General features: G+C 54.3%; 8 non-coding genes across 8 annotated transcripts; all 8 read left to right on the forward strand.

Moving 5' to 3' along the window:
- The first annotated feature begins 196 nt into the window (after positions 1-196).
- Positions 197-315, forward strand: LOC138559009 (5S ribosomal RNA). The gene has a single exon (XR_011299127.1). It is a non-coding gene; the product is annotated as a 5S ribosomal RNA (ribosomal RNA).
- A 3,122-nt stretch (positions 316-3,437) lies between these two features.
- On the forward strand, positions 3,438-3,556 carry LOC138559010 (5S ribosomal RNA). Its single transcript, XR_011299128.1, has one exon. It is a non-coding gene; the product is annotated as a 5S ribosomal RNA (ribosomal RNA).
- Positions 3,557-6,678: 3,122 nt separating this feature from the next.
- LOC138558116 (5S ribosomal RNA) lies at positions 6,679-6,797 on the forward strand. Its single transcript, XR_011298271.1, has one exon. It is a non-coding gene; the product is annotated as a 5S ribosomal RNA (ribosomal RNA).
- A 3,125-nt stretch (positions 6,798-9,922) lies between these two features.
- Positions 9,923-10,041, forward strand: LOC138558127 (5S ribosomal RNA). Its single transcript, XR_011298282.1, has one exon. It is a non-coding gene; the product is annotated as a 5S ribosomal RNA (ribosomal RNA).
- A 3,125-nt stretch (positions 10,042-13,166) lies between these two features.
- On the forward strand, positions 13,167-13,285 carry LOC138558138 (5S ribosomal RNA). Its single transcript, XR_011298293.1, has one exon. It is a non-coding gene; the product is annotated as a 5S ribosomal RNA (ribosomal RNA).
- A 3,121-nt stretch (positions 13,286-16,406) lies between these two features.
- LOC138558150 (5S ribosomal RNA) lies at positions 16,407-16,525 on the forward strand. Its single transcript, XR_011298304.1, has one exon. It is a non-coding gene; the product is annotated as a 5S ribosomal RNA (ribosomal RNA).
- Positions 16,526-19,650: 3,125 nt separating this feature from the next.
- Positions 19,651-19,769, forward strand: LOC138558161 (5S ribosomal RNA). Its single transcript, XR_011298315.1, has one exon. It is a non-coding gene; the product is annotated as a 5S ribosomal RNA (ribosomal RNA).
- A 3,125-nt stretch (positions 19,770-22,894) lies between these two features.
- Positions 22,895-23,013, forward strand: LOC138558173 (5S ribosomal RNA). Its single transcript, XR_011298327.1, has one exon. It is a non-coding gene; the product is annotated as a 5S ribosomal RNA (ribosomal RNA).
- Positions 23,014-25,623: the final 2,610 nt, after the last annotated feature.

Raw genomic sequence — 25,623 nt, forward strand, 5'->3', positions numbered from 1 at the left:
TAGGCAAGTGGGTATTTCAAAAGTGGGTGCATGGAGCTGCTCGTTGCTTTTCCAAGCTGGCAGCTGTGGCTCCTGAGCTTGAGGCAAAAAGAAGGGCAGAAGCACACTGCAGAGGACAGCGTTCAGCCTTGCAAGAGGGCAGTGGACGTCGGAGGAGCCGACACAGCACAAGAGGCTCGGAATCGGCGCACTCTTCGCCTACGGCCATACCACCCTGAATGCGCCCGATCTCGTCCGATCTCGGAAGCTAAGCAGGGTCGGGCCTGGTTAGTACTTGGATGGGAGACAGCCTGGGAATACCAGGTGCTGTAGGCATTTTGCTACTCTGTGCCCGATAGGCGGCGTTCGTCTTCTCCGTCTTGAACTACATTTTTCCTCCATTCCGCTTTTAATTTTAACAAACACGGCGCGTGAAAAAGGCACAGGGGCAGACAGCAGCCCTCGCTCCAATGCAGAGCCCCGTCAGAGGCGGACACGTTGTCGCCAAACTAACTTGGAGCAGCAGCAGCAGCAGGAGACTGAAGCCAGGGCAGCAGCTTGCCGCCTCGGGTGGGTGGATGCAGCCAGAAAGGGCCACTCGTGTCCCTGGCAAAGCACCTCCAGCGTCTCCCCGTTTTCTCTCCAGTGGACGCGCAAGGCCCCCTACAGCTAGGGGAGGCAAGTGGATGGGCCTCATCTGCATATGTGGGCTCTAGAGGAAGAGTGCACCCTGGGAGACAAGGGGACACCTGGAGCGGGAAGTGCTCACGGGGGAGAAGTGCCTACAAGAGGCAGGAAGGGAGGGAGGCCACATCATGCCTCTCCATAGCCAGGCCTCTGGATGATGGGGCAGAAGCGGCCGTCACCCTAAGCTTCCTAGAAGTCCCAGCTGGGCCCCATGCTACCTAATATCTCGCCTGATCGAGCCTGGTCGAGCACTGGTCGAGCCTTCAGCCAAGGGACACAGGAGCCAAGGGGTCTGGCCTCGAGCCTTCAACCGAGGGACCCAGGAGCCCAGGGTCTGGCCTCAGTGCTTCCCAAGTCGGCCTTCAGCTGAAGCCTGCCTGGGCTGGGAGCCTCAGCTGCTGTTCCTGGGTGTGCTTCTTTCCTGCATGTGAAGGCCACCAGCGGCGAAGGTTGCCCTCCGCCTTCCAAGGAGTCGAGGGGATAGAAGCAGGAAAATTGTGTGTGTGTTTATTTCTTCTTTTTTAGAGATTCTTTCTATTTTTGTAAGGAACTGACGCCTGGGTGAGTGCTAGTGTGGCTTGAGGTAAATTCACGGGCAGCTTCTTTGCAAACTTTTGCCAAACCAACTTGGGGCAGCAGTGGGGTAGAGAGTCAGCCTTCTGCTGATGCCTGCCTAGGCGTGGCTGGGCTGGGGGCCTCAGCTGCTGTTACTGGGCCTGCTTCTTTCCTGGACTTGTAGGCCACCAGCCGGAGAAAGTAAGGGCCTCAACCAACATCGCCCTCTGCCTTCCAAAGAGTCGAGGAGTCCCCAGCAGGAAAATTGTGTGTGTGTTTATTTCTTCTTTTTTAGAGATGCTTTCTATTTTTGTAAGGAAACGACGCCTGGGTGAGTGCTAGTGTGGCGTGAGCTAAATTTACAGGCATCTTCTTTGCAAACTTTTGCCAAACCAACTTGGAGCAGCAGTGGGGTAGAGAGTCAGCCTTCTGCTGATGCCTGCCTGGGCTGGGCTGGTCTGGGGGCCTCAGCTGCTGTTACTGGGCCTGCTTCTTTCCTGGACTTGTAGGCCACCAGCCCGAGAAGGTAAGGGCCTCAACCAACATCGCCCTCTGCCTTCCAAAGAGTCGAGGTGTCCCCAGCAGGAAAATTGTGTGTGTGTATTTCTTCTTTTTTTAGAGATGCTTTCTATTTTTGTAAGGAACCGACGCCTGGGTGAGTGCTAGTGTGGCTTGAGGTAAATTTACGGGCAGCTTCTTTGCAAACTTTTGCCAAACCAACTTGGGGCAGCACTGGGGTAGAGAGTCAGCCTTCCGCTGATGCCTGCCTAGGCGTGGCTGGGCTGGGGGCCTCAGTTGCTGTTACTGGGCCTGCTTCTTTCCTGGACTTGTAGGCCGCCAGCCTGAGAAGGTAAGGCCTCAACCAACATCGCCCTCTGCCTTCCAAAGAGTCGAGGAGACCGCAGCAGGAAAATTGTGTGTGTGTTTATTTCTTCTTTTTTTAGAGGTGCTTTCTATTTTTGTAAGGAACTGACGCCTGGGTGAGTGCTAGTGTGGCGTGAGTTAAATTTACAGGCATCTTCTTTGCAAACTTTTGCCAAACCAACTTGGGGCAGCAGTGGGGTAGAGAGTCAGCCTTCTGCTGATGCCTGCCTAGGCGTGGCTGGGCTGGGGGCCTCAGCTGCTGTTACTGGGCCTGCTTCTTTCCTGGACTTGTAGGCCACCAGCCGGAGAAAGTAAGGGCCTCAACCAACATCGCCCTCTGCCTTCCAAAGAGTCGAGGAGTCCCCAGCAGGAAAATTGTGTGTGTGTTTATTTCTTCTTTTTTAGAGATGCTTTCTATTTTTGTAAGGAACCGACGCCTGGGTGAGTGCTAGTGTGGCTTGAGGTAAATTTACGGGCAGCTTCTTTGCAAACTTTTGCCAAAACAACTTGGGGCAGCACTGGGGTAGAGAGTCAGCCTTCCGCTGATGCCTGCCTAGGCGTGGCTGGGCTGGGGGCCTCAGTTGCTGTTACTGGGCCTGCTTCTTTCCTGGACTTGTAGGCCGCCAGCCTGAGAAGGTAAGGCCTCAACCAACATCGCCCTCTGCCTTCCAAAGAGTCGAGGAGACCGCAGCAGGAAAATTGTGTGTGTGTTTATTTCTTCTTTTTTTAGAGGTGCTTTCTATTTTTGTAAGGAACTGACGCCTGGGTGAGTGCTAGTGTGGCTTGAGGTAAATTCACGGGCAGCTTCTTTGCAAACTTTTGCCAAACCAACTTGGGGCAGCAGTGGGGTAGAGAGTCAGCCTTAAGCTGATGCCTGCCTGGGCTGGGCTGGGCTGGGGGCCTCAGCTGCTGTTACTGGGCCTGCTTCTTTCCTGGACTTGTAGGTCACCAGCCCGATATGGTAAGGGCCTCAACCAACATCACCCTCTGCCTTCCAAAGCGTCGAGGAGCCCCCAGCAGGAAAATTGTGTGTGTGTTTATTTCCATCTTTCTTTCCGAGTTTTTTTTTAAAGTTTTGTAAGGAACGGATGCTTGGGTGAGTGAGTGCAAGTGTGGCTTGGCCTGAATTTACAGACACTTTCTTTGCAAACATGAGTAGGCAAGTGGGTATTTCAAAAGTGGGTGCATGGAGCTGCTCGTTGCTTTTCCAAGCTGGCAGCTGTGGCTCCTGAGCTTGAGGCAAAAAGAAGGGCAGAAGCACACTGCAGAGGACAGCGTTCAGCCTTGCAAGAGGGCAGTGGACGTCGGAGGAGCCGACACAGCACAAGAGGCTCGGAATCGGCGCACTCTTCGCCTACGGCCATACCACCCTGAATGCGCCCGATCTCGTCCGATCTCGGAAGCTAAGCAGGGTCGGGCCTGGTTAGTACTTGGATGGGAGACAGCCTGGGAATACCAGGTGCTGTAGGCATTTTGCTACTCTGTGCCCGATAGGCGGCGTTCGTCTTCTCCGTCTTGAACTACATTTTTCCTCCATTCCGCTTTTAATTTTAACAAACACGGCGCGTGAAAAAGGCACAGGGGCAGACAGCAGCCCTCGCTCCAATGCAGAGCCCCGTCAGAGGCGGACACGTTGTCGCCAAACTAACTTGGAGCAGCAGCAGCAGCAGGAGACTGAAGCCAGGGCAGCAGCTTGCCGCCTCGGGTGGGTGGATGCAGCCAGAAAGGGCCACTCGTGTCCCTGGCAAAGCACCTCCAGCGTCTCCCCGTTTTCTCTCCAGTGGACGCGCAAGGCCCCCTACAGCTAGGGGAGGCAAGTGGATGGGCCTCATCTGCATATGTGGGCTCTAGAGGAAGAGTGCACCCTGGGAGACAAGGGGACACCTGGAGCGGGAAGTGCTCACGGGGGAGAAGTGCCTACAAGAGGCAGGAAGGGAGGGAGGCCACATCATGCCTCTCCATAGCCAGGCCTCTGGATGATGGGGCAGAAGCGGCCGTCACCCTAAGCTTCCTAGAAGTCCCAGCTGGGCCCCATGCTACCTAATATCTCGCCTGATCGAGCCTGGTCGAGCACTGGTCGAGCCTTCAGCCAAGGGACACAGGAGCCAAGGGGTCTGGCCTCGAGCCTTCAACCGAGGGACCCAGGAGCCCAGGGTCTGGCCTCAGTGCTTCCCAAGTCGGCCTTCAGCTGAAGCCTGCCTGGGCTGGGAGCCTCAGCTGCTGTTCCTGGGTGTGCTTCTTTCCTGCATGTGAAGGCCACCAGCGGCGAAGGTTGCCCTCCGCCTTCCAAGGAGTCGAGGGGATAGAAGCAGGAAAATTGTGTGTGTGTTTATTTCTTCTTTTTTAGAGATTCTTTCTATTTTTGTAAGGAACTGACGCCTGGGTGAGTGCTAGTGTGGCTTGAGGTAAATTCACGGGCAGCTTCTTTGCAAACTTTTGCCAAACCAACTTGGGGCAGCAGTGGGGTAGAGAGTCAGCCTTCTGCTGATGCCTGCCTAGGCGTGGCTGGGCTGGGGGCCTCAGCTGCTGTTACTGGGCCTGCTTCTTTCCTGGACTTGTAGGCCACCAGCCGGAGAAAGTAAGGGCCTCAACCAACATCGCCCTCTGCCTTCCAAAGAGTCGAGGAGTCCCCAGCAGGAAAATTGTGTGTGTGTTTATTTCTTCTTTTTTAGAGATGCTTTCTATTTTTGTAAGGAAACGACGCCTGGGTGAGTGCTAGTGTGGCGTGAGCTAAATTTACAGGCATCTTCTTTGCAAACTTTTGCCAAACCAACTTGGAGCAGCAGTGGGGTAGAGAGTCAGCCTTCTGCTGATGCCTGCCTGGGCTGGGCTGGTCTGGGGGCCTCAGCTGCTGTTACTGGGCCTGCTTCTTTCCTGGACTTGTAGGCCACCAGCCCGAGAAGGTAAGGGCCTCAACCAACATCGCCCTCTGCCTTCCAAAGAGTCGAGGTGTCCCCAGCAGGAAAATTGTGTGTGTGTATTTCTTCTTTTTTTAGAGATGCTTTCTATTTTTGTAAGGAACCGACGCCTGGGTGAGTGCTAGTGTGGCTTGAGGTAAATTTACGGGCAGCTTCTTTGCAAACTTTTGCCAAACCAACTTGGGGCAGCACTGGGGTAGAGAGTCAGCCTTCCGCTGATGCCTGCCTAGGCGTGGCTGGGCTGGGGGCCTCAGTTGCTGTTACTGGGCCTGCTTCTTTCCTGGACTTGTAGGCCGCCAGCCTGAGAAGGTAAGGCCTCAACCAACATCGCCCTCTGCCTTCCAAAGAGTCGAGGAGACCGCAGCAGGAAAATTGTGTGTGTGTTTATTTCTTCTTTTTTTAGAGGTGCTTTCTATTTTTGTAAGGAACTGACGCCTGGGTGAGTGCTAGTGTGGCGTGAGTTAAATTTACAGGCATCTTCTTTGCAAACTTTTGCCAAACCAACTTGGGGCAGCAGTGGGGTAGAGAGTCAGCCTTCTGCTGATGCCTGCCTAGGCGTGGCTGGGCTGGGGGCCTCAGCTGCTGTTACTGGGCCTGCTTCTTTCCTGGACTTGTAGGCCACCAGCCGGAGAAAGTAAGGGCCTCAACCAACATCGCCCTCTGCCTTCCAAAGAGTCGAGGAGTCCCCAGCAGGAAAATTGTGTGTGTGTTTATTTCTTCTTTTTTAGAGATGCTTTCTATTTTTGTAAGGAACCGACGCCTGGGTGAGTGCTAGTGTGGCTTGAGGTAAATTTACGGGCAGCTTCTTTGCAAACTTTTGCCAAAACAACTTGGGGCAGCACTGGGGTAGAGAGTCAGCCTTCCGCTGATGCCTGCCTAGGCGTGGCTGGGCTGGGGGCCTCAGTTGCTGTTACTGGGCCTGCTTCTTTCCTGGACTTGTAGGCCGCCAGCCTGAGAAGGTAAGGCCTCAACCAACATCGCCCTCTGCCTTCCAAAGAGTCGAGGAGACCGCAGCAGGAAAATTGTGTGTGTGTTTATTTCTTCTTTTTTTAGAGGTGCTTTCTATTTTTGTAAGGAACTGACGCCTGGGTGAGTGCTAGTGTGGCTTGAGGTAAATTCACGGGCAGCTTCTTTGCAAACTTTTGCCAAACCAACTTGGGGCAGCAGTGGGGTAGAGAGTCAGCCTTAAGCTGATGCCTGCCTGGGCTGGGCTGGGCTGGGGGCCTCAGCTGCTGTTACTGGGCCTGCTTCTTTCCTGGACTTGTAGGTCACCAGCCCGATATGGTAAGGGCCTCAACCAACATCACCCTCTGCCTTCCAAAGCGTCGAGGAGCCCCCAGCAGGAAAATTGTGTGTGTGTTTATTTCCATCTTTCTTTCCGAGTTTTTTTTTAAAGTTTTGTAAGGAACGGATGCTTGGGTGAGTGAGTGCAAGTGTGGCTTGGCCTGAATTTACAGACACTTTCTTTGCAAACATGAGTAGGCAAGTGGGTATTTCAAAAGTGGGTGCATGGAGCTGCTCGTTGCTTTTCCAAGCTGGCAGCTGTGGCTCCTGAGCTTGAGGCAAAAAGAAGGGCAGAAGCACACTGCAGAGGACAGCGTTCAGCCTTGCAAGAGGGCAGTGGACGTCGGAGGAGCCGACACAGCACAAGAGGCTCGGAATCGGCGCACTCTTCGCCTACGGCCATACCACCCTGAATGCGCCCGATCTCGTCCGATCTCGGAAGCTAAGCAGGGTCGGGCCTGGTTAGTACTTGGATGGGAGACCGCCTGGGAATACCAGGTGCTGTAGGCATTTTGCTACTCTGTGCCCGATAGGCGGCGTTCGTCTTCTCCGTCTTGAACTACATTTTTCCTCCATTCCGCTTTTAATTTTAACAAACAGGGCGCGTGAAAAAGGCACAGGGGCAGACAGCAGCCCTCGCTCCAATGCAGAGCCCCGTCAGAGGCGGACACGTTGTCGCCAAACTAACTTGGAGCAGCAGCAGCAGCAGCAGGAGACTGAAGCCAGGGCAGCAGCTTGCCGCCTCGGGTGGGTGGATGCAGCCAGAAAGGGCCACTCGTGTCCCTGGCAAAGCACCTCCAGCGTCTCCCCGTTTTCTCTCCAGTGGACGCGCAAGGCCCCCTACAGCTAGGGGAGGCAAGTGGATGGGCCTCATCTGCATATGTGGGCTCTAGAGGAAGAGTGCACCCTGGGAGACAAGGGGACACCTGGAGCGGGAAGTGCTCACGGGGGAGAAGTGCCTACAAGAGGCAGGAAGGGAGGGAGGCCACATCATGCCTCTCCATAGCCAGGCCTCTGGATGATGGGGCAGAAGCGGCCGTCACCCTAAGCTTCCTAGAAGTCCCAGCTGGGCCCCATGCTACCTAATATCTCGCCTGATCGAGCCTGGTCGAGCACTGGTCGAGCCTTCAGCCAAGGGACACAGGAGCCAAGGGGTCTGGCCTCGAGCCTTCAGCCGAGGGACCCAGGAGCCCAGGGTCTGGCCTCAGTGCTTCCCAAGTCGGCCTTCAGCTGAAGCCTGCCTGGGCTGGGAGCCTCAGCTGCTGTTCCTGGGTGTGCTTCTTTCCTGCATGTGAAGGCCACCAGCGGCGAAGGTTGCCCTCCGCCTTCTAAGGAGTCGAGGAGACCGCAGCAGGAAAATTGTGTGTGTGTTTATTTCTTCTTTTTTTAGAGGTGCTTTCTATTTTTGCAAGGAACTGACGCCTGGATGAGTGCTAGTGTGGCTTGAGGTAAATTCACGGGCAGCTTCTTTGCAAACTTTTGCCAAACCAACTTGGGGCAGCAGTGGGGTAGAGAGTCAGCCTTCTGCTGATGCCTGCCTAGGCGTGGCTGGGCTGGGGGCCTCAGCTGCTGTTACTGGGCCTGCTTCTTTCCTGGACTTGTAGGCCACCAGCCGGAGAAAGTAAGGGCCTCAACCAACATCGCCCTCTGCCTTCCAAAGAGTCGAGGAGTCCCCAGCAGGAAAATTGTGTGTGTGTTTATTTCTTCTTTTTTAGAGATGCTTTCTATTTTTGTAAGGAAACGACGCCTGGGTGAGTGCTAGTGTGGCGTGAGCTAAATTTACAGGCATCTTCTTTGCAAACTTTTGCCAAACCAACTTGGAGCAGCAGTGGGGTAGAGAGTCAGCCTTCTGCTGATGCCTGCCTGGGCTGGGCTGGTCTGGGGGCCTCAGCTGCTGTTACTGGGCCTGCTTCTTTCCTGGACTTGTAGGCCACCAGCCCGAGAAGGTAAGGGCCTCAACCAACATCGCCCTCTGCCTTCCAAAGAGTCGAGGTGTCCCCAGCAGGAAAATTGTGTGTGTGTATTTCTTCTTTTTTTAGAGATGCTTTCTATTTTTGTAAGGAACCGACGCCTGGGTGAGTGCTAGTGTGGCTTGAGGTAAATTTACGGGCAGCTTCTTTGCAAACTTTTGCCAAACCAACTTGGGGCAGCACTGGGGTAGAGAGTCAGCCTTCCGCTGATGCCTGCCTAGGCGTGGCTGGGCTGGGGGCCTCAGTTGCTGTTACTGGGCCTGCTTCTTTCCTGGACTTGTAGGCCGCCAGCCTGAGAAGGTAAGGCCTCAACCAACATCGCCCTCTGCCTTCCAAAGAGTCGAGGAGACCGCAGCAGGAAAATTGTGTGTGTGTTTATTTCTTCTTTTTTTAGAGGTGCTTTCTATTTTTGTAAGGAACTGACGCCTGGGTGAGTGCTAGTGTGGCGTGAGTTAAATTTACAGGCATCTTCTTTGCAAACTTTTGCCAAACCAACTTGGGGCAGCAGTGGGGTAGAGAGTCAGCCTTCTGCTGATGCCTGCCTAGGCGTGGCTGGGCTGGGGGCCTCAGCTGCTGTTACTGGGCCTGCTTCTTTCCTGGACTTGTAGGCCACCAGCCGGAGAAAGTAAGGGCCTCAACCAACATCGCCCTCTGCCTTCCAAAGAGTCGAGGAGTCCCCAGCAGGAAAATTGTGTGTGTGTTTATTTCTTCTTTTTTAGAGATGCTTTCTATTTTTGTAAGGATTGACGCCTGGGTGAGTGCTAGTGTGGCTTGAGGTAAATTTACGGGCAGCTTCTTTGCAAACTTTTGCCAAAACAACTTGGGGCAGCACTGGGGTAGAGAGTCAGCCTTCCGCTGATGCCTGCCTAGGCGTGGCTGGGCTGGGGGCCTCAGTTGCTGTTACTGGGCCTGCTTCTTTCCTGGACTTGTAGGCCGCCAGCCTGAGAAGGTAAGGCCTCAACCAACATCGCCCTCTGCCTTCCAAAGAGTCGAGGAGACCGCAGCGGGAAAATTGTGTGTGTGTTTATTTCTTCTTTTTTTAGAGGTGCTTTCTATTTTTGTAAGGAACTGACGCCTGGGTGAGTGCTAGTGTGGCTTGAGGTAAATTCACGGGCAGCTTCTTTGCAAACTTTTGCCAAACCAACTTGGGGCAGCAGTGGGGTAGAGAGTCAGCCTTAAGCTGATGCCTGCCTGGGCTGGGCTGGGCTGGGGGCCTCAGCTGCTGTTACTGGGCCTGCTTCTTTCCTGGACTTGTAGGTCACCAGCCCGATATGGTAAGGGCCTCAACCAACATCACCCTCTGCCTTCCAAAGCGTCGAGGAGCCCCCAGCAGGAAAATTGTGTGTGTGTTTATTTCCATCTTTCTTTCCGAGTTTTTTTTTAAAGTTTTGTAAGGAACGGATGCGTGGGTGAGTGAGTGCAAGTGTGGCTTGGCCTGAATTTACAGACACTTTCTTTGCAAACATGAGTAGGCAAGTGGGTATTTCAAAAGTGGGTGCATGGAGCTGCTCGTTGCTTTTCCAAGCTGGCAGCTGTGGCTCCTGAGCTTGAGGCAAAAAGAAGGGCAGAAGCACACTGCAGAGGACAGCGTTCAGCCTTGCAAGAGGGCAGTGGACGTCGGAGGAGCCGACACAGCACAAGAGGCTCGGAATCGGCGCACTCTTCGCCTACGGCCATACCACCCTGAATGCGCCCGATCTCGTCCGATCTCGGAAGCTAAGCAGGGTCGGGCCTGGTTAGTACTTGGATGGGAGACCGCCTGGGAATACCAGGTGCTGTAGGCATTTTGCTACTCTGTGCCCGATAGGCGGCGTTCGTCTTCTCCGTCTTGAACTACATTTTTCCTCCATTCCGCTTTTAATTTTAACAAACACGGCGCGTGAAAAAGGCACAGGGGCAGACAGCAGCCCTCGCTCCAATGCAGAGCCCCGTCAGAGGCGGACACGTTGTCGCCAAACTAACTTGGAGCAGCAGCAGCAGCAGCAGGAGACTGAAGCCAGGGCAGCAGCTTGCCGCCTCGGGTGGGTGGATGCAGCCAGAAAGGGCCACTCGTGTCCCTGGCAAAGCACCTCCAGCTTCTCCCCGTTTTCTCTCCAGTGGACGCGCAAGGCCCCCTACAGCTAGGGGAGGCAAGTGGATGGGCCTCATCTGCATATGTGGGCTCTAGAGGAAGAGTGCACCCTGGGAGACAAGGGGACACCTGGAGCGGGAAGTGCTCACGGGGGAGAAGTGCCTACAAGAGGCAGGAAGGGAGGGAGGCCACATCATGCCTCTCCATAGCCAGGCCTCTGGATGATGGGGCAGAAGCGGCCGTCACCCTAAGCTTCCTAGAAGTCCCAGCTGGGCCCCATGCTACCTAATATCTCGCCTGATCGAGCCTGGTCGAGCACTGGTCGAGCCTTCAGCCAAGGGACACAGGAGCCAAGGGGTCTGGCCTCGAGCCTTCAACCGAGGGACCCAGGAGCCCAGGGTCTGGCCTCAGTGCTTCCCAAGTCGGCCTTCAGCTGAAGCCTGCCTGGGCTGGGAGCCTCAGCTGCTGTTCCTGGGTGTGCTTCTTTCCTGCATGTGAAGGCCACCAGCGGCGAAGGTTGCCCTCCGCCTTCCAAGGAGTCGAGGGGATAGAAGCAGGAAAATTGTGTGTGTGTTTATTTCTTCTTTTTTAGAGATTCTTTCTATTTTTGTAAGGAACTGACGCCTGGGTGAGTGCTAGTGTGGCTTGAGGTAAATTCACGGGCAGCTTCTTTGCAAACTTTTGCCAAACCAACTTGGGGCAGCAGTGGGGTAGAGAGTCAGCCTTCTGCTGATGCCTGCCTAGGCGTGGCTGGGCTGGGGGCCTCAGCTGCTGTTACTGGGCCTGCTTCTTTCCTGGACTTGTAGGCCACCAGCCGGAGAAAGTAAGGGCCTCAACCAACATCGCCCTCTGCCTTCCAAAGAGTCGAGGAGTCCCCAGCAGGAAAATTGTGTGTGTGTTTATTTCTTCTTTTTTAGAGATGCTTTCTATTTTTGTAAGGAAACGACGCCTGGGTGAGTGCTAGTGTGGCGTGAGCTAAATTTACAGACATCTTCTTTGCAAACTTTTGCCAAACCAACTTGGAGCAGCAGTGGGGTAGAGAGTCAGCCTTCTGCTGATTCCTGCCTGGGCTGGGCTGGTCTGGGGGCCTCAGCTGCTGTTACTGGGCCTGCTTCTTTCCTGGACTTGTAGGCCACCAGCCCGAGAAGGTAAGGGCCTCAACCAACATCGCCCTCTGCCTTCCAAAGAGTCGAGGTGTCCCCAGCAGGAAAATTGTGTGTGTGTATTTCTTCTTTTTTTAGAGATGCTTTCTATTTTTGTAAGGAACCGACGCCTGGGTGAGTGCTAGTGTGGCTTGAGGTAAATTTACGGGCAGCTTCTTTGCAAACTTTTGCCAAACCAACTTGGGGCAGCACTGGGGTAGAGAGTCAGCCTTCCGCTGATGCCTGCCTAGGCGTGGCTGGGCTGGGGGCCTCAGTTGCTGTTACTGGGCCTGCTTCTTTCCTGGACTTGTAGGCCGCCAGCCTGAGAAGGTAAGGCCTCAACCAACATCGCCCTCTGCCTTCCAAAGAGTCGAGGAGACCGCAGCAGGAAAATTGTGTGTGTGTTTATTTCTTCTTTTTTTAGAGGTGCTTTCTATTTTTGTAAGGAACTGACGCCTGGGTGAGTGCTAGTGTGGCGTGAGTTAAATTTACAGGCATCTTCTTTGCAAACTTTTGCCAAACCAACTTGGGGCAGCAGTGGGGTAGAGAGTCAGCCTTCTGCTGATGCCTGCCTAGGCGTGGCTGGGCTGGGGGCCTCAGCTGCTGTTACTGGGCCTGCTTCTTTCCTGGACTTGTAGGCCACCAGCCGGAGAAAGTAAGGGCCTCAACCAACATCGCCCTCTGCCTTCCAAAGAGTCGAGGAGGCCCCAGCAGGAAAATTGTGTGTGTGTTTATTTCTTCTTTTTTAGAGATGCTTTCTATTTTTGTAAGGAACCGACGCCTGGGTGAGTGCTAGTGTGGCTTGAGGTAAATTTACGGGCAGCTTCTTTGCAAACTTTTGCCAAAACAACTTGGGGCAGCACTGGGGTAGAGAGTCAGCCTTCCGCTGATGCCTGCCTAGGCGTGGCTGGGCTGGGGGCCTCAGTTGCTGTTACTGGGCCTGCTTCTTTCCTGGACTTGTAGGCCGCCAGCCTGAGAAGGTAAGGCCTCAACCAACATCGCCCTCTGCCTTCCAAAGAGTCGAGGAGACCGCAGCAGGAAAATTGTGTGTGTGTTTATTTCTTCTTTTTTTAGAGGTGCTTTCTATTTTTGTAAGGAACTGACGCCTGGGTGAGTGCTAGTGTGGCTTGAGGTAAATTCACGGGCAGCTTCTTTGCAAACTTTTGCCAAACCAACTTGGGGCAGCAGTGGGGTAGAGAGTCAGCCTTAAGCTGATGCCTGCCTGGGCTGGGCTGGGCTGGGGGCCTCAGCTGCTGTTACTGGGCCTGCTTCTTTCCTGGACTTGTAGGTCACCAGCCCGATATGGTAAGGGCCTCAACCAACATCACCCTCTGCCTTCCAAAGCGTCGAGGAGCCCCCAGCAGGAAAATTGTGTGTGTGTTTATTTCCATCTTTCTTTCTGAGTTTTTTTTAAAAGTTTTGTAAGGAACGGATGCTTGGGTGAGTGAGTGCAAGTGTGGCTTGGCCTGAATTTACAGACACTTTCTTTGCAAACATGAGTAGGCAAGTGGGTATTTCAAAAGTGGGTGCATGGAGCTGCTCGTTGCTTTTCCAAGCTGGCAGCTGTGGCTCCTGAGCTTGAGGCAAAAAGAAGGGCAGAAGCACACTGCAGAGGACAGCGTTCAGCCTTGCAAGAGGGCAGTGGACGTCGGAGGAGCCGACACAGCACAAGAGGCTCGGAATCGGCGCACTCTTCGCCTACGGCCATACCACCCTGAATGCGCCCGATCTCGTCCGATCTCGGAAGCTAAGCAGGGTCGGGCCTGGTTAGTACTTGGATGGGAGACCGCCTGGGAATACCAGGTGCTGTAGGCATTTTGCTACTCTGTGCCCGATAGGCGGCGTTCGTCTTCTCCGTCTTGAACTACATTTTTCCTCCATTCCGCTTTTAATTTTAACAAACACGGCGCGTGAAAAAGGCACAGGGGCAGACAGCAGCCCTCGCTCCAATGCAGAGCCCCGTCAGAGGCGGACACGTTGTCGCCAAACTAACTTGGAGCAGCAGCAGCAGCAGCAGGAGACTGAAGCCAGGGCAGCAGCTTGCCGCCTCGGGTGGGTGGATGCAGCCAGAAAGGGCCACTCGTGTCCCTGGCAAAGCACCTCCAGCGTCTCCCCGTTTTCTCTCCAGTGGACGCGCAAGGCCCCCTACAGCTAGGGGAGGCAAGTGGATGGGCCTCATCTGCATATGTGGGCTCTAGAGGAAGAGTGCACCCTGGGAGACAAGGGGACACCTGGAGCGGGAAGTGCTCACGGGGGAGAAGTGCCTACAAGAGGCAGGAAGGGAGGGAGGCCACATCATGCCTCTCCATAGCCAGGCCTCTGGATGATGGGGCAGAAGCGGCCGTCACCCTAAGCTTCCTAGAAGTCCCAGCTGGGCCCCATGCTACCTAATATCTCGCCTGATCGAGCCTGGTCGAGCACTGGTCGAGCCTTCAGCCAAGGGACACAGGAGCCAAGGGGTCTGGCCTCGAGCCTTCAGCCGAGGGACCCAGGAGCCCAGGGTCTGGCCTCAGTGCTTCCCAAGTCGGCCTTCAGCTGAAGCCTGCCTGGGCTGGGAGCCTCAGCTGCTGTTCCTGGGTGTGCTTCTTTCCTGCATGTGAAGGCCACCAGCGGCGAAGGTTGCCCTCCGCCTTCTAAGGAGTCGAGGAGACCGCAGCAGGAAAATTGTGTGTGTGTTTATTTCTTCTTTTTTTAGAGGTGCTTTCTATTTTTGCAAGGAACTGACGCCTGGATGAGTGCTAGTGTGGCTTGAGGTAAATTCACGGGCAGCTTCTTTGCAAACTTTTGCCAAACCAACTTGGGGCAGCAGTGGGGTAGAGAGTCAGCCTTCTGCTGATGCCTGCCTAGGCGTGGCTGGGCTGGGGGCCTCAGCTGCTGTTACTGGGCCTGCTTCTTTCCTGGACTTGTAGGCCACCAGCCGGAGAAAGTAAGGGCCTCAACCAACATCGCCCTCTGCCTTCCAAAGAGTCGAGGAGTCCCCAGCAGGAAAATTGTGTGTGTGTTTATTTCTTCTTTTTTAGAGATGCTTTCTATTTTTGTAAGGAAACGACGCTTGGGTGAGTGCTAGTGTGGCGTGAGCTAAATTTACAGGCATCTTCTTTGCAAACTTTTGCCAAACCAACTTGGAGCAGCAGTGGGGTAGAGAGTCAGCCTTCTGCTGATGCCTGCCTGGGCTGGGCTGGTCTGGGGGCCTCAGCTGCTGTTACTGGGCCTGCTTCTTTCCTGGACTTGTAGGCCACCAGCCCGAGAAGGTAAGGGCCTCAACCAACATCGCCCTCTGCCTTCCAAAGAGTCGAGGTGTCCCCAGCAGGAAAATTGTGTGTGTGTATTTCTTCTTTTTTTAGAGATGCTTTCTATTTTTGTAAGGAACCGACGCCTGGGTGAGTGCTAGTGTGGCTTGAGGTAAATTTACGGGCAGCTTCTTTGCAAACTTTTGCCAAACCAACTTGGGGCAGCACTGGGGTAGAGAGTCAGCCTTCCGCTGATGCCTGCCTAGGCGTGGCTGGGCTGGGGGCCTCAGTTGCTGTTACTGGGCCTGCTTCTTTCCTGGACTTGTAGGCCGCCAGCCTGAGAAGGTAAGGCCTCAACCAACATCGCCCTCTGCCTTCCAAAGAGTCGAGGAGACCGCAGCAGGAAAATTGTGTGTGTGTTTATTTCTTCTTTTTTTAGAGGTGCTTTCTATTTTTGTAAGGAACTGACGCCTGGGTGAGTGCTAGTGTGGCGTGAGTTAAATTTACAGGCATCTTCTTTGCAAACTTTTGCCAAACCAACTTGGGGCAGCAGTGGGGTAGAGAGTCAGCCTTCTGCTGATGCCTGCCTAGGCGTGGCTGGGCTGGGGGCCTCAGCTGCTGTTACTGGGCCTGCTTCTTTCCTGGACTTGTAGGCCACCAGCCGGAGAAAGTAAGGGCCTCAACCAACATCGCCCTCTGCCTTCCAAAGAGTCGAGGAGTCCCCAGCAGGAAAATTGTGTGTGTGTTTATTTCTTCTTTTTTAGAGATGCTTTCTATTTTTGTAAGGAACCGACGCCTGGGTGAGTGCTAGTGTGGCTTGAGGTAAATTTACGGGCAGCTTCTTTGCAAACTTTTGCCAAAACAACTTGGGGCAGCACTGGGGTAGAGAGTCAGCCTTCCGCTGATGCCTGCCTAGGCGTGGCTGGGCTGGGGGCCTCAGTTGCTGTTACTGGGCCTGCTTCTTTCCTGGACTTGTAGGCCGCCAGCCTGAGAAGGTAAGGCCTCAACCAACATCGCCCTCTGCCTTCCAAAGAGTCGAGGAGACCGCAGCAGGAAAATTGTGTGTGTGTTTATTTCTTCTTTTTTTAGAGGTGCTTTCTATTTTTGTAAGGAACTGACGCCTGGGTGAGTGCTAGTGTGGCTTGAGGTAAATTCACGGGCAGCTTCTTTGCAAACTTTTGCCAAACCAACTTGGGGCAGCAGTGGGGTAGAGAGTCAGCCTTAAGCTGATGCCTGCCTGGGCTGGGCTGGGGGCCTCAGCTGCTGTTACTGGGCCTGCTTCTTTCCTGGACTTGTAGGTCACCAGCCCGATATGGTAAGGGCCTCAACCAACATCACCCTCTGCCTTCCAAAGCGTCGAGGAGCCCCCAGCAGGAAAATTGTGTGTGTGTTTATTTCCATCTTTCTTTCCGAGTTTTTTTTTAAAGTTTTGTAAGGAACGGATGCTTGGGTGAGTGAGTGCAAGTGTGGCTTGGCCTGAATTTACAGACACTTTCTTTGCAAACATGAGTAGGCAAGTGGGTATTTCAAAAGTGGGTGCATGGAGCTGCTCGTTGCTTTTCCAAGCTGGCAGCTGTGGCTCCTGAGCTTGAGGCAAAAAGAAGGGCAGAAGCACACTGCAGAGGACAGCGTTCAGCCTTGCAAGAGGGCAGTGGACGTCGGAGGAGCCGACACAGCACAAGAGGCTCGGAATCGGCGCACTCTTCGCCTACGGCCATACCACCCTGAATGCGCCCGATCTCGTCCGATCTCGGAAGCTAAGCAGGGTCGGGCCTGGTTAGTACTTGGATGGGAGACCGCCTGGGAATACCAGGTGCTGTAGGCATTTTGCTACTCTGTGCCCGATAGGCGGCGTTCGTCTTCTCCGTCTTGAACTACATTTTTCCTCCATTCCGCTTTTAATTTTAACAAACACGGCGCGTGAAAAAGGCACAGGGGCAGACAGCAGCCCTCGCTCCAATGCAGAGCCCCGTCAGAGGCGGACACGTTGTCGCCAAACTAACTTGGAGCAGCAGCAGCAGCAGCAGGAGACTGAAGCCAGGGCAGCAGCTTGCCGCCTCGGGTGGGTGGATGCAGCCAGAAAGGGCCACTCGCGTCCCTGGCAAAGCACCTCCAGCGTCTCCCCGTTTTCTCTCCAGTGGACGCGCAAGGCCCCCTACAGCTAGGGGAGGCAAGTGGATGGGCCTCATCTGCATATGTGGGCTCTAGAGGAAGAGTGCACCCTGGGAGACAAGGGGACACCTGGAGCGGGAAGTGCTCACGGGGGAGAAGTGCCTACAAGAGGCAGGAAGGGAGGGAGGCCACATCATGCCTCTCCATAGCCAGGCCTCTGGATGATGGGGCAGAAGCGGCCGTCACCCTAAGCTTCCTAGAAGTCCCAGCTGGGCCCCATGCTACCTAATATCTCGCCTGATCGAGCCTGGTCGAGCACTGGTCGAGCCTTCAGCCAAGGGACACAGGAGCCAAGGGGTCTGGCCTCGAGCCTTCAACCGAGGGACCCAGGAGCCCAGGGTCTGGCCTCAGTGCTTCCCAAGTCGGCCTTCAGCTGAAGCCTGCCTGGGCTGGGAGCCTCAGCTGCTGTTCCTGGGTGTGCTTCTTTCCTGCATGTGAAGGCCACCAGCGGCGAAGGTTGCCCTCCGCCTTCCAAGGAGTCGAGGGGATAGAAGCAGGAAAATTGTGTGTGTGTTTATTTCTTCTTTTTTAGAGATTCTTTCTATTTTTGTAAGGAACTGACGCCTGGGTGAGTGCTAGTGTGGCTTGAGGTAAATTCACGGGCAGCTTCTTTGCAAACTTTTGCCAAACCAACTTGGGGCAGCAGTGGGGTAGAGAGTCAGCCTTCTGCTGATGCCTGCCTAGGCGTGGCTGGGCTGGGGGCCTCAGCTGCTGTTACTGGGCCTGCTTCTTTCCTGGACTTGTAGGCCACCAGCCGGAGAAAGTAAGGGCCTCAACCAACATCGCCCTCTGCCTTCCAAAGAGTCGAGGAGTCCCCAGCAGGAAAATTGTGTGTGTGTTTATTTCTTCTTTTTTAGAGATGCTTTCTATTTTTGTAAGGAAACGACGCCTGGGTGAGTGCTAGTGTGGCGTGAGCTAAATTTACAGGCATCTTCTTTGCAAACTTTTGCCAAACCAACTTGGAGCAGCAGTGGGGTAGAGAGTCAGCCTTCTGCTGATGCCTGCCTGGGCTGGGCTGGTCTGGGGGCCTCAGCTGCTGTTACTGGGCCTGCTTCTTTCCTGGACTTGTAGGCCACCAGCCCGAGAAGGTAAGGGCCTCAACCAACATCGCCCTCTGCCTTCCAAAGAGTCGAGGTGTCCCCAGCAGGAAAATTGTGTGTGTGTATTTCTTCTTTTTTTAGAGATGCTTTCTATTTTTGTAAGGAACCGACGCCTGGGTGAGTGCTAGTGTGGCTTGAGGTAAATTTACGGGCAGCTTCTTTGCAAACTTTTGCCAAACCAACTTGGGGCAGCACTGGGGTAGAGAGTCAGCCTTCCGCTGATGCCTGCCTAGGCGTGGCTGGGCTGGGGGCCTCAGTTGCTGTTACTGGGCCTGCTTCTTTCCTGGACTTGTAGGCCGCCAGCCTGAGAAGGTAAGGCCTCAACCAACATCGCCCTCTGCCTTCCAAAGAGTCGAGGAGACCGCAGCAGGAAAATTGTGTGTGTGTTTATTTCTTCTTTTTTTAGAGGTGCTTTCTATTTTTGTAAGGAACTGACGCCTGGGTGAGTGCTAGTGTGGCGTGAGTTAAATTTACAGGCATCTTCTTTGCAAACTTTTGCCAAACCAACTTGGGGCAGCAGTGGGGTAGAGAGTCAGCCTTCTGCTGATGCCTGCCTAGGCGTGGCTGGGCTGGGGGCCTCAGCTGCTGTTACTGGGCCTGCTTCTTTCCTGGACTTGTAGGCCACCAGCCGGAGAAAGTAAGGGCCTCAACCAACATCGCCCTCTGCCTTCCAAAGAGTCGAGGAGGCCCCAGCAGGAAAATTGTGTGTGTGTTTATTTCTTCTTTTTTAGAGATGCTTTCTATTTTTGTAAGGAACCGACGCCTGGGTGAGTGCTAGTGTGGCTTGAGGTAAATTTACGGGCAGCTTCTTTGCAAACTTTTGCCAAAACAACTTGGGGCAGCACTGGGGTAGAGAGTCAGCCTTCCGCTGATGCCTGCCTAGGCGTGGCTGGGCTGGGGGCCTCAGTTGCTGTTACTGGGCCTGCTTCTTTCCTGGACTTGTAGGCCGCCAGCCTGAGAAGGTAAGGCCTCAACCAACATCGCCCTCTGCCTTCCAAAGAGTCGAGGAGACCGCAGCAGGAAAATTGTGTGTGTGTTTATTTCTTCTTTTTTTAGAGGTGCTTTCTATTTTTGTAAGGAACTGACGCCTGGGTGAGTGCTAGTGTGGCTTGAGGTAAATTCACGGGCAGCTTCTTTGCAAACTTTTGCCAAACCAACTTGGGGCAGCAGTGGGGTAGAGAGTCAGCCTTAAGCTGATGCCTGCCTGGGCTGGGCTGGGCTGGGGGCCTCAGCTGCTGTTACTGGGCCTGCTTCTTTCCTGGACTTGTAGGTCACCAGCCCGATATGGTAAGGGCCTCAACCAACATCACCCTCTGCCTTCCAAAGCGTCGAGGAGCCCCCAGCAGGAAAATTGTGTGTGTGTTTATTTCCATCTTTCTTTCCGAGTTTTTTTTTAAAGTTTTGTAAGGAACGGATGCTTGGGTGAGTGAGTGCAAGTGTGGCTTGGCCTGAATTTACAGACACTTTCTTTGCAAACATGAGTAGGCAAGTGGGTATTTCAAAAGTGGGTGCATGGAGCTGCTCGTTGCTTTTCCAAGCTGGCAGCTGTGGCTCCTGAGCTTGAGGCAAAAAGAAGGGCAGAAGCACACTGCAGAGGACAGCGTTCAGCCTTGCAAGAGGGCAGTGGACGTCGGAGGAGCCGACACAGCACAAGAGGCTCGGAATCGGCGCACTCTTCGCCTACGGCCATACCACCCTGAATGCGCCCGATCTCGTCCGATCTCGGAAGCTAAGCAGGGTCGGGCCTGGTTAGTACTTGGATGGGAGACCGCCTGGGAATACCAGGTGCTGTAGGCATTTTGCTACTCTGTGCCCGATAGGCGGCGTTCGTCTTCTCCGTCTTGAACTACATTTTTCCTCCATTCCGCTTTTAATTTTAACAAACACGGCGCGTGAAAAAGGCACAGGGGCAGACAGCAGCCCTCGCTCCAATGCAGAGCCCCGTCAGAGGCGGACACGTTGTCGCCAAACTAACTTGGAGCAGCAGCAGCAGCAGCAGGAGACTGAAGCCAGGGCAGCAGCTTGCCGCCTCGGGTGGGTGGATGCAGCCAGAAAGGGCCACTCGTGTCCCTGGCAAAGCACCTCCAGCGTCTCCCCGTTTTCTCTCCAGTGGACGCGCAAGGCCCCCTACAGCTAGGGGAGGCAAGTGGATGGGCCTCATCTGCATATGTGGGCTCTAGAGGAAGAGTGCACCCTGGGAGACAAGGGGACACCTGGAGCGGGAAGTGCTCACGGGGGAGAAGTGCCTACAAGAGGCAGGAAGGGAGGGAGGCCACATCATGCCTCTCCATAGCCAGGCCTCTGGATGATGGGGCAGAAGCTGCCGTCACCCTAAGCTTCCTAGAAGTCCCAGCTGGGCCCCATGCTACCTAATATCTCGCCTGATCGAGCCTGGTCGAGCACTGGTCGAGCCTTCAGCCAAGGGACACAGGAGCCAAGGGGTCTGGCCTCGAGCCTTCAGCCGAGGGACCCAGGAGCCCAGGGTCTGGCCTCAGTGCTTCCCAAGTCGGCCTTCAGCTGAAGCCTGCCTGGGCTGGGAGCCTCAGCTGCTGTTCCTGGGTGTGCTTCTTTCCTGCATGTGAAGGCCACCAGCGGCGAAGGTTGCCCTCCGCCTTCTAAGGAGTCGAGGAGACCGCAGCAGGAAAATTGTGTGTGTGTTTATTTCTTCTTTTTTTAGAGGTGCTTTCTATTTTTGCAAGGAACTGACGCCTGGATGAGTGCTAGTGTGGCTTGAGGTAAATTCACGGGCAGCTTCTTTGCAAACTTTTGCCAAACCAACTTGGGGCAGCAGTGGGGTAGAGAGTCAGCCTTCTGCTGATGCCTGCCTAGGCGTGGCTGGGCTGGGGGCCTCAGCTGCTGTTACTGGGCCTGCTTCTTTCCTGGACTTGTAGGCCACCAGCCGGAGAAAGTAAGGGCCTCAACCAACATCGCCCTCTGCCTTCCAAAGAGTCGAGGAGTCCCCAGCAGGAAAATTGTGTGTGTGTTTATTTCTTCTTTTTTAGAGATGCTTTCTATTTTTGTAAGGAAACGACGCCTGGGTGAGTGCTAGTGTGGCGTGAGCTAAATTTACAGGCATCTTCTTTGCAAACTTTTGCCAAACCAACTTGGAGCAGCAGTGGGGTAGAGAGTCAGCCTTCTGCTGATGCCTGCCTGGGCTGGGCTGGTCTGGGGGCCTCAGCTGCTGTTACTGGGCCTGCTTCTTTCCTGGACTTGTAGGCCACCAGCCCGAGAAGGTAAGGGCCTCAACCAACATCGCCCTCTGCCTTCCAAAGAGTCGAGGTGTCCCCAGCAGGAAAATTGTGTGTGTGTATTTCTTCTTTTTTTAGAGATGCTTTCTATTTTTGTAAGGAACCGACGCCTGGGTGAGTGCTAGTGTGGCTTGAGGTAAATTTACGGGCAGCTTCTTTGCAAACTTTTGCCAAACCAACTTGGGGCAGCACTGGGGTAGAGAGTCAGCCTTCCGCTGATGCCTGCCTAGGCGTGGCTGGGCTGGGGGCCTCAGTTGCTGTTACTGGGCCTGCTTCTTTCCTGGACTTGTAGGCCGCCAGCCTGAGAAGGTAAGGCCTCAACCAACATCGCCCTCTGCCTTCCAAAGAGTCGAGGAGACCGCAGCAGGAAAATTGTGTGTGTGTTTATTTCTTCTTTTTTTAGAGGTGCTTTCTATTTTTGTAAGGAACTGACGCCTGGGTGAGTGCTAGTGTGGCGTGAGTTAAATTTACAGGCATCTTCTTTGCAAACTTTTGCCAAACCAACTTGGGGCAGCAGTGGGGTAGAGAGTCAGCCTTCTGCTGATGCCTGCCTAGGCGTGGCTGGGCTGGGGGCCTCAGCTGCTGTTACTGGGCCTGCTTCTTTCCTGGACTTGTAGGCCACCAGCCGGAGAAAGTAAGGGCCTCAACCAACATCGCCCTCTGCCTTCCAAAGAGTCGAGGAGTCCCCAGCAGGAAAATTGTGTGTGTGTTTATTTCTTCTTTTTTAGAGATGCTTTCTATTTTTGTAAGGATTGACGCCTGGGTGAGTGCTAGTGTGGCTTGAGGTAAATTTACGGGCAGCTTCTTTGCAAACTTTTGCCAAAACAACTTGGGGCAGCACTGGGGTAGAGAGTCAGCCTTCCGCTGATGCCTGCCTAGGCGTGGCTGGGCTGGGGGCCTCAGTTGCTGTTACTGGGCCTGCTTCTTTCCTGGACTTGTAGGCCGCCAGCCTGAGAAGGTAAGGCCTCAACCAACATCGCCCTCTGCCTTCCAAAGAGTCGAGGAGACCGCAGCGGGAAAATTGTGTGTGTGTTTATTTCTTCTTTTTTTAGAGGTGCTTTCTATTTTTGTAAGGAACTGACGCCTGGGTGAGTGCTAGTGTGGCTTGAGGTAAATTCACGGGCAGCTTCTTTGCAAACTTTTGCCAAACCAACTTGGGGCAGCAGTGGGGTAGAGAGTCAGCCTTAAGCTGATGCCTGCCTGGGCTGGGCTGGGCTGGGGGCCTCAGCTGCTGTTACTGGGCCTGCTTCTTTCCTGGACTTGTAGGTCACCAGCCCGATATGGTAAGGGCCTCAACCAACATCACCCTCTGCCTTCCAAAGCGTCGAGGAGCCCCCAGCAGGAAAATTGTGTGTGTGTTTATTTCCATCTTTCTTTCCGAGTTTTTTTTTAAAGTTTTGTAAGGAACGGATGCTTGGGTGAGTGAGTGCAAGTGTGGCTTGGCCTGAATTTACAGACACTTTCTTTGCAAACATGAGTAGGCAAGTGGGTATTTCAAAAGTGGGTGCATGGAGCTGCTCGTTGCTTTTCCAAGCTGGCAGCTGTGGCTCCTGAGCTTGAGGCAAAAAGAAGGGCAGAAGCACACTGCAGAGGACAGCGTTCAGCCTTGCAAGAGGGCAGTGGACGTCGGAGGAGCCGACACAGCACAAGAGGCTCGGAATCGGCGCACTCTTCGCCTACGGCCATACCACCCTGAATGCGCCCGATCTCGTCCGATCTCGGAAGCTAAGCAGGGTCGGGCCTGGTTAGTACTTGGATGGGAGACCGCCTGGGAATACCAGGTGCTGTAGGCATTTTGCTACTCTGTGCCCGATAGGCGGCGTTCGTCTTCTCCGTCTTGAACTACATTTTTCCTCCATTCCGCTTTTAATTTTAACAAACACGGCGCGTGAAAAAGGCACAGGGGCAGACAGCAGCCCTCGCTCCAATGCAGAGCCCCGTCAGAGGCGGACACGTTGTCGCCAAACTAACTTGGAGCAGCAGCAGCAGCAGCAGGAGACTGAAGCCAGGGCAGCAGCTTGCCGCCTCGGGTGGGTGGATGCAGCCAGAAAGGGCCACTCGTGTCCCTGGCAAAGCACCTCCAGCTTCTCCCCGTTTTCTCTCCAGTGGACGCGCAAGGCCCCCTACAGCTAGGGGAGGCAAGTGGATGGGCCTCATCTGCATATGTGGGCTCTAGAGGAAGAGTGCACCCTGGGAGACAAGGGGACACCTGGAGCGGGAAGTGCTCACGGGGGAGAAGTGCCTACAAGAGGCAGGAAGGGAGGGAGGCCACATCATGCCTCTCCATAGCCAGGCCTCTGGATGATGGGGCAGAAGCGGCCGTCACCCTAAGCTTCCTAGAAGTCCCAGCTGGGCCCCATGCTACCTAATATCTCGCCTGATCGAGCCTGGTCGAGCACTGGTCGAGCCTTCAGCCAAGGGACACAGGAGCCAAGGGGTCTGGCCTCGAGCCTTCAACCGAGGGACCCAGGAGCCCAGGGTCTGGCCTCAGTGCTTCCCAAGTCGGCCTTCAGCTGAAGCCTGCCTGGGCTGGGAGCCTCAGCTGCTGTTCCTGGGTGTGCTTCTTTCCTGCATGTGAAGGCCACCAGCGGCGAAGGTTGCCCTCCGCCTTCCAAGGAGTCGAGGGGATAGAAGCAGGAAAATTGTGTGTGTGTTTATTTCTTCTTTTTTAGAGATTCTTTCTATTTTTGTAAGGAACTGACGCCTGGGTGAGTGCTAGTGTGGCTTGAGGTAAATTCACGGGCAGCTTCTTTGCAAACTTTTGCCAAACCAACTTGGGGCAGCAGTGGGGTAGAGAGTCAGCCTTCTGCTGATGCCTGCCTAGGCGTGGCTGGGCTGGGGGCCTCAGCTGCTGTTACTGGGCCTGCTTCTTTCCTGGACTTGTAGGCCACCAGCCGGAGAAAGTAAGGGCCTCAACCAACATCGCCCTCTGCCTTCCAAAGAGTCGAGGAGTCCCCAGCAGGAAAATTGTGTGTGTGTTTATTTCTTCTTTTTTAGAGATGCTTTCTATTTTTGTAAGGAAACGACGCCTGGGTGAGTGCTAGTGTGGCGTGAGCTAAATTTACAGGCATCTTCTTTGCAAACTTTTGCCAAACCAACTTGGAGCAGCAGTGGGGTAGAGAGTCAGCCTTCTGCTGATGCCTGCCTGGGCTGGGCTGGTCTGGGGGCCTCAGCTGCTGTTACTGGGCCTGCTTCTTTCCTGGACTTGTAGGCCACCAGCCCGAGAAGGTAAGGGCCTCAACCAACATCGCCCTCTGCCTTCCAAAGAGTCGAGGTGTCCCCAGCAGGAAAATTGTGTGTGTGTATTTCTTCTTTTTTTAGAGATGCTTTCTATTTTTGTAAGGAACCGACGCCTGGGTGAGTGCTAGTGTGGCTTGAGGTAAATTTACGGGCAGCTTCTTTGCAAACTTTTGCCAAACCAACTTGGGGCAGCACTGGGGTAGAGAGTCAGCCTTCCGCTGATGCCTGCCTAGGCGTGGCTGGGCTGGGGGCCTCAGTTGCTGTTACTGGGCCTGCTTCTTTCCTGGACTTGTAGGCCGCCAGCCTGAGAAGGTAAGGCCTCAACCAACATCGCCCTCTGCCTTCCAAAGAGTCGAGGAGACCGCAGCAGGAAAATTGTGTGTGTGTTTATTTCTTCTTTTTTTAGAGGTGCTTTCTATTTTTGTAAGGAACTGACGCCTGGGTGAGTGCTAGTGTGGCGTGAGTTAAATTTACAGGCATCTTCTTTGCAAACTTTTGCCAAACCAACTTGGGGCAGCAGTGGGGTAGAGAGTCAGCCTTCTGCTGATGCCTGCCTAGGCGTGGCTGGGCTGGGGGCCTCAGCTGCTGTTACTGGGCCTGCTTCTTTCCTGGACTTGTAGGCCACCAGCCGGAGAAAGTAAGGGCCTCAACCAACATCGCCCTCTGCCTTCCAAAGAGTCGAGGAGGCCCCAGCAGGAAAATTGTGTGTGTGTTTATTTCTTCTTTTTTAGAGATGCTTTCTATTTTTGTAAGGAACCGACGCCTGGGTGAGTGCTAGTGTGGCTTGAGGTAAATTTACGGGCAGCTTCTTTGCAAACTTTTGCCAAAACAACTTGGGGCAGCACTGGGGTAGAGAGTCAGCCTTCCGCTGATGCCTGCCTAGGCGTGGCTGGGCTGGGGGCCTCAGTTGCTGTTACTGGGCCTGCTTCTTTCCTGGACTTGTAGGCCGCCAGCCTGAGAAGGTAAGGCCTCAACCAACATCGCCCTCTGCCTTCCAAAGAGTCGAGGAGACCGCAGCGGGAAAATTGTGTGTGTGTTTATTTCTTCTTTTTTTAGAGGTGCTTTCTATTTTTGTAAGGAACTGACGCCTGGGTGAGTGCTAGTGTGGCTTGAGGTAAATTCACGGGCAGCTTCTTTGCAAACTTTTGCCAAACCAACTTGGG

Source organism: Ambystoma mexicanum, unplaced genomic scaffold (assembly GCF_040938575.1).
Source record: "Ambystoma mexicanum isolate Mex_15411 unplaced genomic scaffold, UKY_AmexF1_1 Mex_scaf34, whole genome shotgun sequence".
NCBI classification, from domain to species: Eukaryota; Metazoa; Chordata; class Amphibia; order Caudata; family Ambystomatidae; genus Ambystoma; species Ambystoma mexicanum.